Source organism: Solenopsis invicta, chromosome 9 (genome assembly GCF_016802725.1).
Source record: "Solenopsis invicta isolate M01_SB chromosome 9, UNIL_Sinv_3.0, whole genome shotgun sequence".
Lineage (NCBI taxonomy): Eukaryota > Metazoa > Arthropoda > Insecta > Hymenoptera > Formicidae > Solenopsis > Solenopsis invicta.
In genome coordinates, this window is record NC_052672.1 from 16955392 (window position 1) to 16966606 (window position 11215).

The 11215-nt window shown below is 40.6% G+C and overlaps 1 long non-coding RNA gene across 1 annotated transcript in view; it reads left to right on the top strand.

Moving 5' to 3' along the window:
• The window catches only part of LOC120358628, a 98417-nt gene that overhangs the window by 81662 nt on the left and 5540 nt on the right, over positions 1-11215 (top strand). The window lies entirely within an intron of this gene.

Genomic DNA, 11215 nt, shown 5'->3' on the forward strand with positions numbered 1-11215 from the left:
GTAACCATCTCTCGCGAGGAATATCGATTGGACGGTGAGCATTATACGGACCTAGTTGCGTTCGGAATACGGTATTAGTACGGACACGGTATCAAGATAAAGATTGAGCCGATGCTTTCATTTTTCTTCGTTAGAACGTACATCAATTGTGTGCCACGCACACTGACTGACAATTATTTATTATACCAAGAACAATCTTCTACCAAGGATAAAACTTTAAAGACCATTTCGGAAGATACGAAGATATCAAGAATTCAAAAATTTATTTAAAAAAATAAAAGCTCCGGAAAGAAGCGTTTATTATATACGCACAATTAATATTTAAATATTAAAACTTCATTTAATATACATAAATGATGAAAACAACTCCATTCTCTCGGTATTAACTAACCTTACAAAATAATGATTAAGAATTGTACACGAACATCGTTCGTTTAAAGCATTTACAATTATTTATTCAAAAACGAGGAAAATTGTATTGTTTCCCCAAGTTATTCTCGCACAAGAGAGATTTTATTGCTTCTTGAGTATTCAACAAATATATGTACGTTTTACGCGAGTCTAATAAAGCCGAGCCGCGATGTACGAGTATACGCGATATACGAGAACGAGCGAGTGTCCGGCTTAATATAATAGGTTCGCAGCAATAGCATGTAGCTAAGCGTGGCACGTATTCGACGAGTGCGAATTCAGGTACATATCGGTGACGTAAAGTGCCTGAGCAAACAGGGAGCAAATGGGTTAATGGGTTTTCCGAAAACGACCGGCTATAGGAAATTCCACGTTCCAATAGTTGGACGTTCATCGCGTTCCTTCCTCCATTCTCGCTCTAGAGCTCAGCTTGTGTGCCTTAATCTTTTCTCTCTTCTCTCTTATCTCGTATTCTCCCAATTATCTGCTTTCGCTTCCGTCTTCCCGTCGCGTGTGTACACATAACTATACGTATATTCGCTAATCGATCCAAATGGGAACCTCCAGCCCATTCTCTGTTTATTTCCGCAAGTTCCGACTGTTCCTTCGAGGACCGTGCCTCGTTTAACCTCGATCCGCCTATCGGGCTAGAGCATCCCGCCGATTAAACTCGTCGAACAAGCCGACCGGAGAAGGCCGAAGTTTCGGCAGTTTGCGTATATCTTCCGTAGGAGTACTAAAGCGAAGCTTCTTTCTTGGCTAAGCGGATGTTCGTGAATCTGTCGGAAGTATGGTACGTACTGTACGTAGTAGTTGCGAGCGTAGTTTTGGTCGCGAAGAAACACTCTCGTTATATGAAAAATTCAGTTTTACAAGAATAGAATTAAAAGTGCAAGTAATTGCGGCACGCGAATAAACGATACGGAGAATCATCGAACTCTCATAAAGATACTAATCACATTTGCTCTGAAGAACAAGAAAAACTTGAAATATAACGTATTATTCCATGACAATAGTGGCTGCACAGAGGCGTAATAGAAGCGAAGAAACGCAGTTACGAAGGCAGCAATCTAGTCAATCGAGTCAATTGAGCGAACGAGCTTAACCGCGCTGGAAACACGAAGTGGTTGCCGGCGCGACGGAAGGATGCAGGGCGGAGAAGCGGAGAGATGGAGAGGCGGAGGAAAGGAACGACGACGGGACGCAAGGCAGGGCAGACGGGCCAGGAATTTATCATTTCGTAGTTGAAGTGCCGTAGTGGCGACAAGGCTGAAATTGCAGTATTTGGGAGTCGAGTGGAGGCTCGAGAGGAGAGGAATGGAGTGGAGATTGGGGAAAAGAGCGACAGGGAATAGAGGACAAGAAGGAGGCAGGCTTACGTAGGAAGTATCTGGACGTGGAAAGAGATGAGAATGGAAAAGGAGAAGTGGGGCTGAAGAGTGCAATGGAAGCATGGAGCGCTAAAGAGCGCGAGAAAGAGACAAGGATAGAATTGTTGGAAAGTGCCATGGAACGCCGTTGCAGAGAGAGAGAGAGAGAGAGAGAGAGAAAGGATTCGACGGAAACAAGCTGCGATCGTAAGCGACGATTCTCTGGTAGCCACTCTCCCGCATCTCCGTCAACCACCCCCTTTCGATGTTCCTCTCTTTCGCTCTTTCCGCCCTTTCCTGCTGACGGTAGTCGCGTCCCGTTACTAGTCAGCCTGGCCGCGCGCAACTGCCTGACTACACCTCTGTCTACATCACTACCGCAGTGCGACAATTTGATAGCTCGATTGGAGACTGTGTGGCATAACCTCGCGGTTTTTTTTTCTAACTCTATTTTCTATACCTCCTCCTTCGTTTTCCATTACTCCCCGTCTGTTCAGTTTCACGTACCAATTCAACAAAATTGTTGCACTTGCATTATTCAGCCGCCGCTATGCGCTATGCGCTATTGGCAGAGAAATTTTCCCTTTTTGATGCTGAAGGATAGCAAGAAGAGTAAAAAGAGTAAGCAAAAGGACGCGAGAGAGAGAGAGAGAGAAAGTACAATGGCATAAACGATGAATTGTGATGGCATTGAGTTATTTACGATCCATCCATGTGTCGAATGTGACAGGTTGTTAGAGCAGAAAAATATGCTACGAATAGCATTACGTTTCTTGACATAGTTCTAATTATCTCGATATTCTTCAAATATTTGTGAGACATACAAAACTGTAGAGGCCAAATTAGAACATTGCCTATATAAAAAATTGTTTTAAATAACTCTAAATTTTCAATGATTAAAATCGCACTTGCAAAAGTGTATTTGTAATTATTCTAGAATGAACAAGTTTTTAAAACACTTTTTCATATTCTGAAATACAGAATATGAGAATCAGAGCAATGTTACTTTGCGAAAGGAACAATGTCCGCTTGTGTCGAAGGGTTAACACTTGACCGAATGGAATTAGGGAACGATAGAAATTCTTATTCACGATCGAATATATATCTGCACCCGTCATCTTCCAAGGATCCCAAGTTGAAGATATGTGCGCGATATATATGCTACCTCACATCATGATGCGGGAGAGAAGGGGGGAAGCGTCAATAACCCGGCCGTTTCACAAAGGGACGCGACGACAGGATGAATCGTCGAAGAGGCACGACGCCGATGCCTCTACCGAAGCAAGGCACCTCGAGGCAGTACTCCTTCCCGGCCACGCCCCGGATGCCTTTGCCTACCTCGTGTCAAGGGGGACGGGGCCTTATTAGAATCGACGGTAATTCGACGACGGGGAAGTTTGTTGATGAGGATTCTAGCTACAGGCAGTCATTCGAAGCCGACGTGGCGACGTCGAAGCTGTGAAAGGGAATGATGGCACCCTCACACGAGAAATCATTTTACATCTATTAAAAAATTAAACATCTATTAAAAAAACCTATATTGAAAAAAGAATTTGGGGTAATATCTGTCAAATGTTGAGTGAAATAATTAAAAAACAAAATATTTAGTTAATCGACAGACGAATTACTATCGTTCGTTTAAAAATCTTCAACAGAATATATTATATATTTTTTTATTTGATATTTTTATTTATCACTAAAAATATTTAGTCATATCTTTACTTATTACCGTTGTTATATTTCAATAAATCTGCCAATTGTTCAACTATCAAAAAAAAGTACATTTATTGTATTTACAATCGATCGCGCAAATTATCATATGCGTCAATTTGCGTTAGTTGAAAATTCTTGTGAATTTAAAAGAAAAATTGAAATCCTTGAGGAGGAATGCTAGAGCACGAAGCTTCGAAAACTCGTCGAGTTTGGGTACATAGGCGCAACATACTGCGTTTCCCTAACTTTGGACAAACTCTGATTGCTACGCGCGCTTTTCCTGATGTGCAGGACGTGCCTGTCGCTTTTCCTACGATACTTGCGAATTTCTGCACGTCAACTGACTGTAAAGTTTCGGTAATAAGTCGAAAGATTAATCGACATAGTTCCGCAGCATCAAGATATTTTTGTATGCGTTTAAATTAACGATGCTTTCAACAGCGGCTTTTATTAGGCTTATTAGACTTCTAAAAAACTTGTTGACGTTGTTAGCGACACATGTTCATTACGATGCACAAGTGAAAAAAAAATGTTATAAAGAAAATCTGAAAGAAGGACACCGACAACGCCGCTTATCTTTGAGACATTCTGACGGTCTCATTAATTTTACGAGGACCCCACAAGAATCTCGCAGAAGCTTCCGTTGTTTCCTCGGCTATCACAACACTCTGTCACCCCTTCACACTAGATTCCCCCATTATTAACGTCACTGCGCGGTCCGCCAGAGTGAAGTACACAAAACGCGGGCAACCTGAAGCCCAGTGACAGGATCCATTAGAAGCGGTTTACTTAGGTCCTTCAAGATTAGCCTGCCGCCCCCACTTGCGGCTTCTCGGCTCTCTCTTTATCTTTCGCGATACTTAACACTACGATCCTAGCACTTATAGCACAATTGATGATATTTGCGAAACGAAAGACGATACAAAGTTAAGAAACTTACTTGACTTATTTTCTAAAGTGCTCAAGTTGAAAACGAGTCAATTTCAAATCGTAGCTTATTACAATGTCACGAAAATATTTTTTCTCTGTTAATTTCTTGTTTCCTTACGAAATTCATATTCTTTCGATGACGCGCCTTGACGTGATATCTTCGATTGTTACGGAATTTCAAACTCGGCGACACGTGGCAGGTAATTTAGTATCGCATAATAATGAAGCAAAGGAGAGCTCGGCAAAGCCGCATCTCTCCTCGTACCTCCGCAGTTGCGTTGCGACGTAGAATCCCCGGTTACAATGAGACGCTTTAATTAAAAGATTACGTTCCACGCCTCAAGGTAACGTTGTTCCTACTAATTCTGATGCATGTAGTTAATTCCTCTCGTTTTTCATTAAAACAACTTTTTTTACTCTTTTTTTTTACTCGTTCGTCCTCCTGCAATCCGTTGTTGCAATAAACAACAAATGTGTTTCCTATCTTTTTTTATCCAACTTTTATGTCCACGATAAATCGCCCGTGTTCGAACGATAATTATGATCCTACCCTCGTGACGGATCTCGAAACGCCGCGCTGCGCGCCCCGTACCTTCAGGAAAAGCGTTTTACGCAGCGCGAACGCGTTAAAAAACCTTCCGGTCTGCCATGAAGATTGATGATCGAGTCCGCAGCCGACGGTTCCGAAGATTCGCTTGGCAAACTTTTTTTTATTCCTCCCCTCTTTAATAGGTTACGTCACTCGGGGAACGAAAACGCCCTGGGTAGCACCCTGCACGGCACAGTTGGTCCCAACGACAAAAGAAAAGGACGGCGGAGGATAGTGCCCTTTGGTGCTTACCGCGTTTTTTCCTCATTACCCGTCGTCGTTACCGAGAGGATAAGATCGTTGTATGTGAGTCGAGTTAACCACGTAAATTGGCTTAAGGGATTTGCGTCTCGGTGCGCTTAATAGTGCGTGTCGTACTCGACGTCATGCCAACGGTCAGGAATCTGTGTCTGGTTCGATATTGTATGCGCACGTCCTTGTTAATCTTTGCCAGTCAAATCTCTTGAGCAACAATTTATCGTAATTTAATGGAAAATTGGCTATTTCAATGTATCTAATATTCGCATCGCATAACAAAATTTGACATTTTTATAAACCTCTTCTGAACACGAGTCACAGTATTTTAGCAAAACATTATTTATTTTTTTTTTTTTAGTACCTCCCCTTGTCTAATGCAAATTCTCTTTCTCTCTGTCTCTCTCAAATCGATCCTTCATAACTGAACTTTGTGATTTCCATTTGACGCATGCTTAAACATACTCCATGGACTATCTTAGCAAAACTCTTAGTACTCTCGATGGCTTCTTGCCATTGCTTTTATCGACGTACATGGAAATAAAAATCATGATGTTTAATTTGATCAATACATAAATGATTGTGTTGTTAAGATTAAATCGTTGCGCCCATAAGAAGAGCAAACTCGCAAATGCGTCATTTCATCGATCGGCCTGTTGGCGCGGTGCGGGTGGAAGATTGAGATATTTATAAAGGCAATCCCTGTGGACGCAGCATGGGGAAGAGGATATAAGCCCCGGTGGATGAGGATTAAGGGTGCGTTTAAGGGCTGTTTACGGTTTTGCGGACGCCACGATATCAGCCTGCGCGTATAAGCCGCGATGCTGCGGAATTTCGGATCGTGGTTTATGGATAGCTTGAAATAGGAACGGGGAGCCTAACCGGCGGCAGGATAAGCCTTCATCGCTGCTCTTGTAGATTGCGCAAGAGCAATCGATGCATCTATAATAACGTTAATTCGTAATGAGATATTAATGCATAATTCCTGCAAAAACATAATTCGGTAGATAACTCTGAAAGCAAACCTTCACAAAAGGTTTTAAAATCAATCAAATAGTCAAAATCATTTAAGAATTATAAAATAAATACGGCAGAGTCTTATATTTTCAGTTATACTGCTCGAATTTCTTGTGTAAGTTTGAATCTTACATTATGGTGCTAAAGAGTTTTTATAATAGTTGAAATTTTGTTTCTTCTCAAAAACGAAACGATATCGTCGACGTTACAATTTTATTAAAATTTAAAATTCAAGTAGTTCCGAGCAGAGTAACATAATTCATCGCTATAATTTTCGTTATACAATTTTGCCTGAAACAGTCTCGTAATATTTTCTGATATGGCCACATTCAAAAATATGTGGAGAGTCATTCTAAACTAACATTTATCCTATCCATTATATTTATCATGAAACAATTTGTCGCGTTATTTTTCATTCTACAAACTGTGACACGCATGCTGCAGTAATTCACAAAATATTAAATACATAATGCTCTCAAGCAGTATAAAAAGTATCTTCCAACATGCAATAATCATTTCAAAATTCAACAAACTTAAAATTAATGTTTCTTTAACAACAATCTAATTAGAATAATTTTTGAAATTGTATTAATTTGTTTAGAAATATAGAATTTGTTTTGACACGCGTTCATCATCTCATAACATTCTTTCTGATAAGATAAAAAAAATATTATAGTTACACTTTATCTCATACTCCGCAAGGAAAGTATATTGGATACAAGGAACGCAATCTTATTAATTTTATTCTCTCTTAATGCCGAGTTAATTTCATTCTGCAAAGTTTCTTTCAGAAAATAAGTTTAACAAATATGCTAAATCGATATCGTGCGCATCCGAGTCTGTACCGTTGCAACCTGTCAACTGTCGTGTTAAACAACATATTACAAGGCAAACCTGCGACTAACTACAATCTCTTCTGGGGTCGACATGGCATCCTGCGCAACCCAACTTTCTCATAATTCGTGTTGACAGCAATCTATTTATCCAGTGACTGACGACTCTTCGAGCCTCTGCAATTTTCAAACCGCACTATTGATCGTAATTTGTAAACCCGAATCTAATCGCGAAACGGCGAACAAAGTAACGAAGATTAATCGAGCGTATTGCACACGATGCAATGCTGTATCAATTAAAAAGGATTAAATTAAATATTAAAAATTAATATTCGTCATATTTCTTTTCTCGAATCTCTGAATTAACAAGTAATTTAAAAATTGTAACCATTATATTAAATGTTAAAAGAAAATAATTTGACACAATACTCGTTACCTCGATACATATGTGAAAAGTATCGCAATTCCTTTGACTGATACAGTACTGCTCAGTATTTAGCAGCTTAGTATTTATTCTCTCTATAGCTTTCTCCGCTCTGTCTAAAATCTCTCAAACATGTCCTACTGTAATCTCCATTGGACACCTGTACACACAGCTCAGGGCTACGTGCGTCCGCGTCTACAAACGCGCACACCGATCCGTTAAGGCGCTACCGTATATGCAGATGCACCCGGGATATTTGCGTTGATACGCTCTGTCACATGGGCTTTAATACTAGCAACAGAGAGCGTGTTTCGAAAGGGAATGGGTCGTCGGGTTCTTGAGATTGAGTTAGGTTAAGGATGGGCTGGTATTCAGTGAACAGTATCCCGGCACGTGTCGCGAGACACGCTTAGCGACTGTAAACACGATCATAATGATTTAAGCCGTTTGCCATTTTCGTACACCTCTCCATTTCCTCTCTCTCTCTTTCTCTCTCTCTCTCTCTCTCTCTCTCTCTCTCTCTCTCTCTCTCTCTCTCTTTCTCAATCTCTTCTCTCTCTCTCTTCGTAAGAACGTCCTTACTCTAATCTTTTTTCCTTCTTCATTTATCACAGTCGCTGTTAATCCATGAAGCTGCTGCACGTGTTTCTAGAATTCCCAACGCGATAATTGAAACATTTCTAGCCCGATTAAACAACGTTCTGTATTATCCGGATTGCGGTATTGTTATGTGAAGTATAGCAATGCAGGTGATACCGCATGAGAGTGAAATTCTACATTATTACAGATAGTTGGCCGCAAATTTGTTCAAGTTTCATTTTGAATTGTAAAATGAGAGAACTATGAGAAGAAACATTGAAATAAAAGCAAAGAAAAATTTGATGTATAATTTAGAAGAAGAAAAAGTCTGAAAAGTGTAAGCAGTAGCAATAAAAACAAGAAACTTTGTAAGACCCTGCTTATACGTGTATCCTTAAGGTAGAATAGTATCAAGAATATCGGGCAGTTTCACTCGAATATCCGGATATTCGAGCGTCATTTTACTGGAATCAAAATATTCGACAGTTGGTCGCAACTTTTATTTTCTCTTTACTTTTATTCGAGATCGATTTGCACGGCGCACGGCGCAATCCCGCGCGTGTATTCGTGCAAAATATTCTGCTGACTTTGCCGGCCATCGTGTCCCAGTCACGTGAATCACCCCAAGGCCGATGGTCGGATGAAGATGGATCAGTGGACGAGCAACAGCCAGCACCAGTCGACGTTGCAAAGTAAAGCGCGTGCACCGAAGTGCGGAGCCACGTGCCGAACGTATTTCGATCTGACTGGCAAAGAGGGAAGAGAATAGGATGAGAGCGAAGGCGTCGCGACGACGGGCAACACAACCACACCCTACGGACCCGCTAGATCGATAGTCACAACCCTGCTAGAGCCTGCTAGAGCAGGCAGAGCGAGAGAGAGAGAGAGAGAGAGAACGGGTCGCTCGAGAGAAAAAGAGGGGGTGAGACAAATTGCCAAGAGATCTCACCACACTACCTCCGTCGCGTTTCTTTCTTCCCTTACGCGTTTTTCCTCTCTCCCCCCTAAATTCTCTTCCTCTCTTCTTCTTCTTCTTCTTCTTCTTCTTCTTCTTCTTCTTCTTCTTCTTCTATCCCGATCGGTTACCTGCCGTCTACGAGCAATGTCGCGCCAAGCTTTTCCGATGTCTCTCGACGCATAATCCGACGCACGACTCTCGTCGTCGTTTGTCGTCTCGATGATTTCGTGAGAACGGAATTTATGATACTCGGCGCGCGCGTGATCGTTAATGGATTCGCGATCAATGCGATGCTGTTATCGGTTTTATATCGAGCTGATAATCTTGTCTGCTGTTTTATAGGCGACGAACAATTTCCACCTTGGCGAGAGCAATCGTTTGCTCGGCAGCAATTTGCGTAATTGGAATTTATATAATTACATTGCAATAATGCGATTGCTTCTTCCCCTCTGTGCACGCGGATTAAGTTATCATAAAATGTTACACCGAATTTCCTACCTCGAGTATACTTTCCAATTACGCAATGCGATTACGCTCTACCGTAATAAGAACTTCCCCGTCCCTCGCAAACAATCGTTTTCAGGGGTTTACCTTTTTTCCATGCTGCGCGAAAACTTCCCTGACAACACAATCTCTAAACGACTATCCGTTTATCTTTCTCCTGCCTTTTATATCTCATCTTTCTTTATTTTTGCATTAACATCTTTTTATTCTTCAAACAACAATTATGTGTCAAAATAATACTGTATTACTTTTAATGCAGTCTATTATTGAAAACAGACCTACTTACGATAGTTATCGTAATTATTTCTACTACTGACGTAGTCTGTAACATTTTAAATTTTCCATCTTGGATAATTTGATTTTCATTTTTTCTGGTTGCGAATTCGGTGATTCTACCAATAATTTTATTTTTATCAATTTCTATAAAAGATTTCCTTGCAACAAGGAAATTTACGATCTAAATTACGATATACGCCTTTATGGGTCAACACTGCCTTATCTTTACATTTACATATTTATCTGTACAATAGTCATCACACAGTGTTTCTACGGTATAGTCTTGCAGCCTAATTGTTGCAAGAATGACAATTCATGCTTGGAACTTGTGCTCAGTTAGTCACGCTCGCAGAAACGACAGAGCGGAATAGTTTGGTGAAATGCAAATTAGAGGTAGTTAAACTGTGATCCCCCTCTGCTTGTGGGAGATTCGAGATGATAGCAAGCATCTTATTAATACGGCACGATTAGATCAAGCGTGGATATGGACGGATGAATGCGACGATTTAATATAATATCAACTATCACATGTATACGGATGTATCAATATGTGCTTAGAGTAGAATGGAAGCTCGGTGAAAAGAGCTTTCATAGCGGGACATGACAGGGTGGAATAACACGCGCGTTTATCGCATTGAATGAATTTCGGCGGTTAAATTGTATGTCGACTATATGTAATACTCACAAAAAGAAATTACGTAAGCTATTACGCATTCAAATTAAATTGAAAAAAAATCTGCCTGCGTGACATTTTTGTTGGGGATGACATGTTTCATGTACGAGTACATTTTTTTACTTTGAAACGAACAAAAGGCAAATTCCGATTCATCCGCTAGAAAAGATTGGTCGGCCGAGCAGTTAACGAATTGTCGTTACCGATATCTCACAAGAACAATTTACGAATATATTTCTGAAAAGTCATTTACGTAAATGTTATACAAGCTCCCGGTGTGAATACAAAATAGAAATTACGTGACGCAGCGCAAACAGTAACGACTCGGTTCGCATACGAGGCATGGCGACTTTAGTTTCTCAGGATAAAATCCCAGGGGGGTAACCTTCCGTAATAGAATATCACGCGGATAGTTGGAACAGGACGATCTCTTTAAAACTGAATAATATATCAACAACGCTGAGAGAACTGTTTACGACTAGTATCTCACTTGTCTCCAAGGATTTTCCTATCGCCGGAATTGCGCACGCATAATCCTGAAAGCCGCGCCGCGCGCTGTTCTAAACTTTCGACAATATTAAATTTTAACAAAAGTGATTATTTCAACGTTTGAAGCTCCTCTGAGCTGCAATTTAATCTGTGCAAAAATAAACAACGATAAATTGTATCGGAAAAGCCCGGCA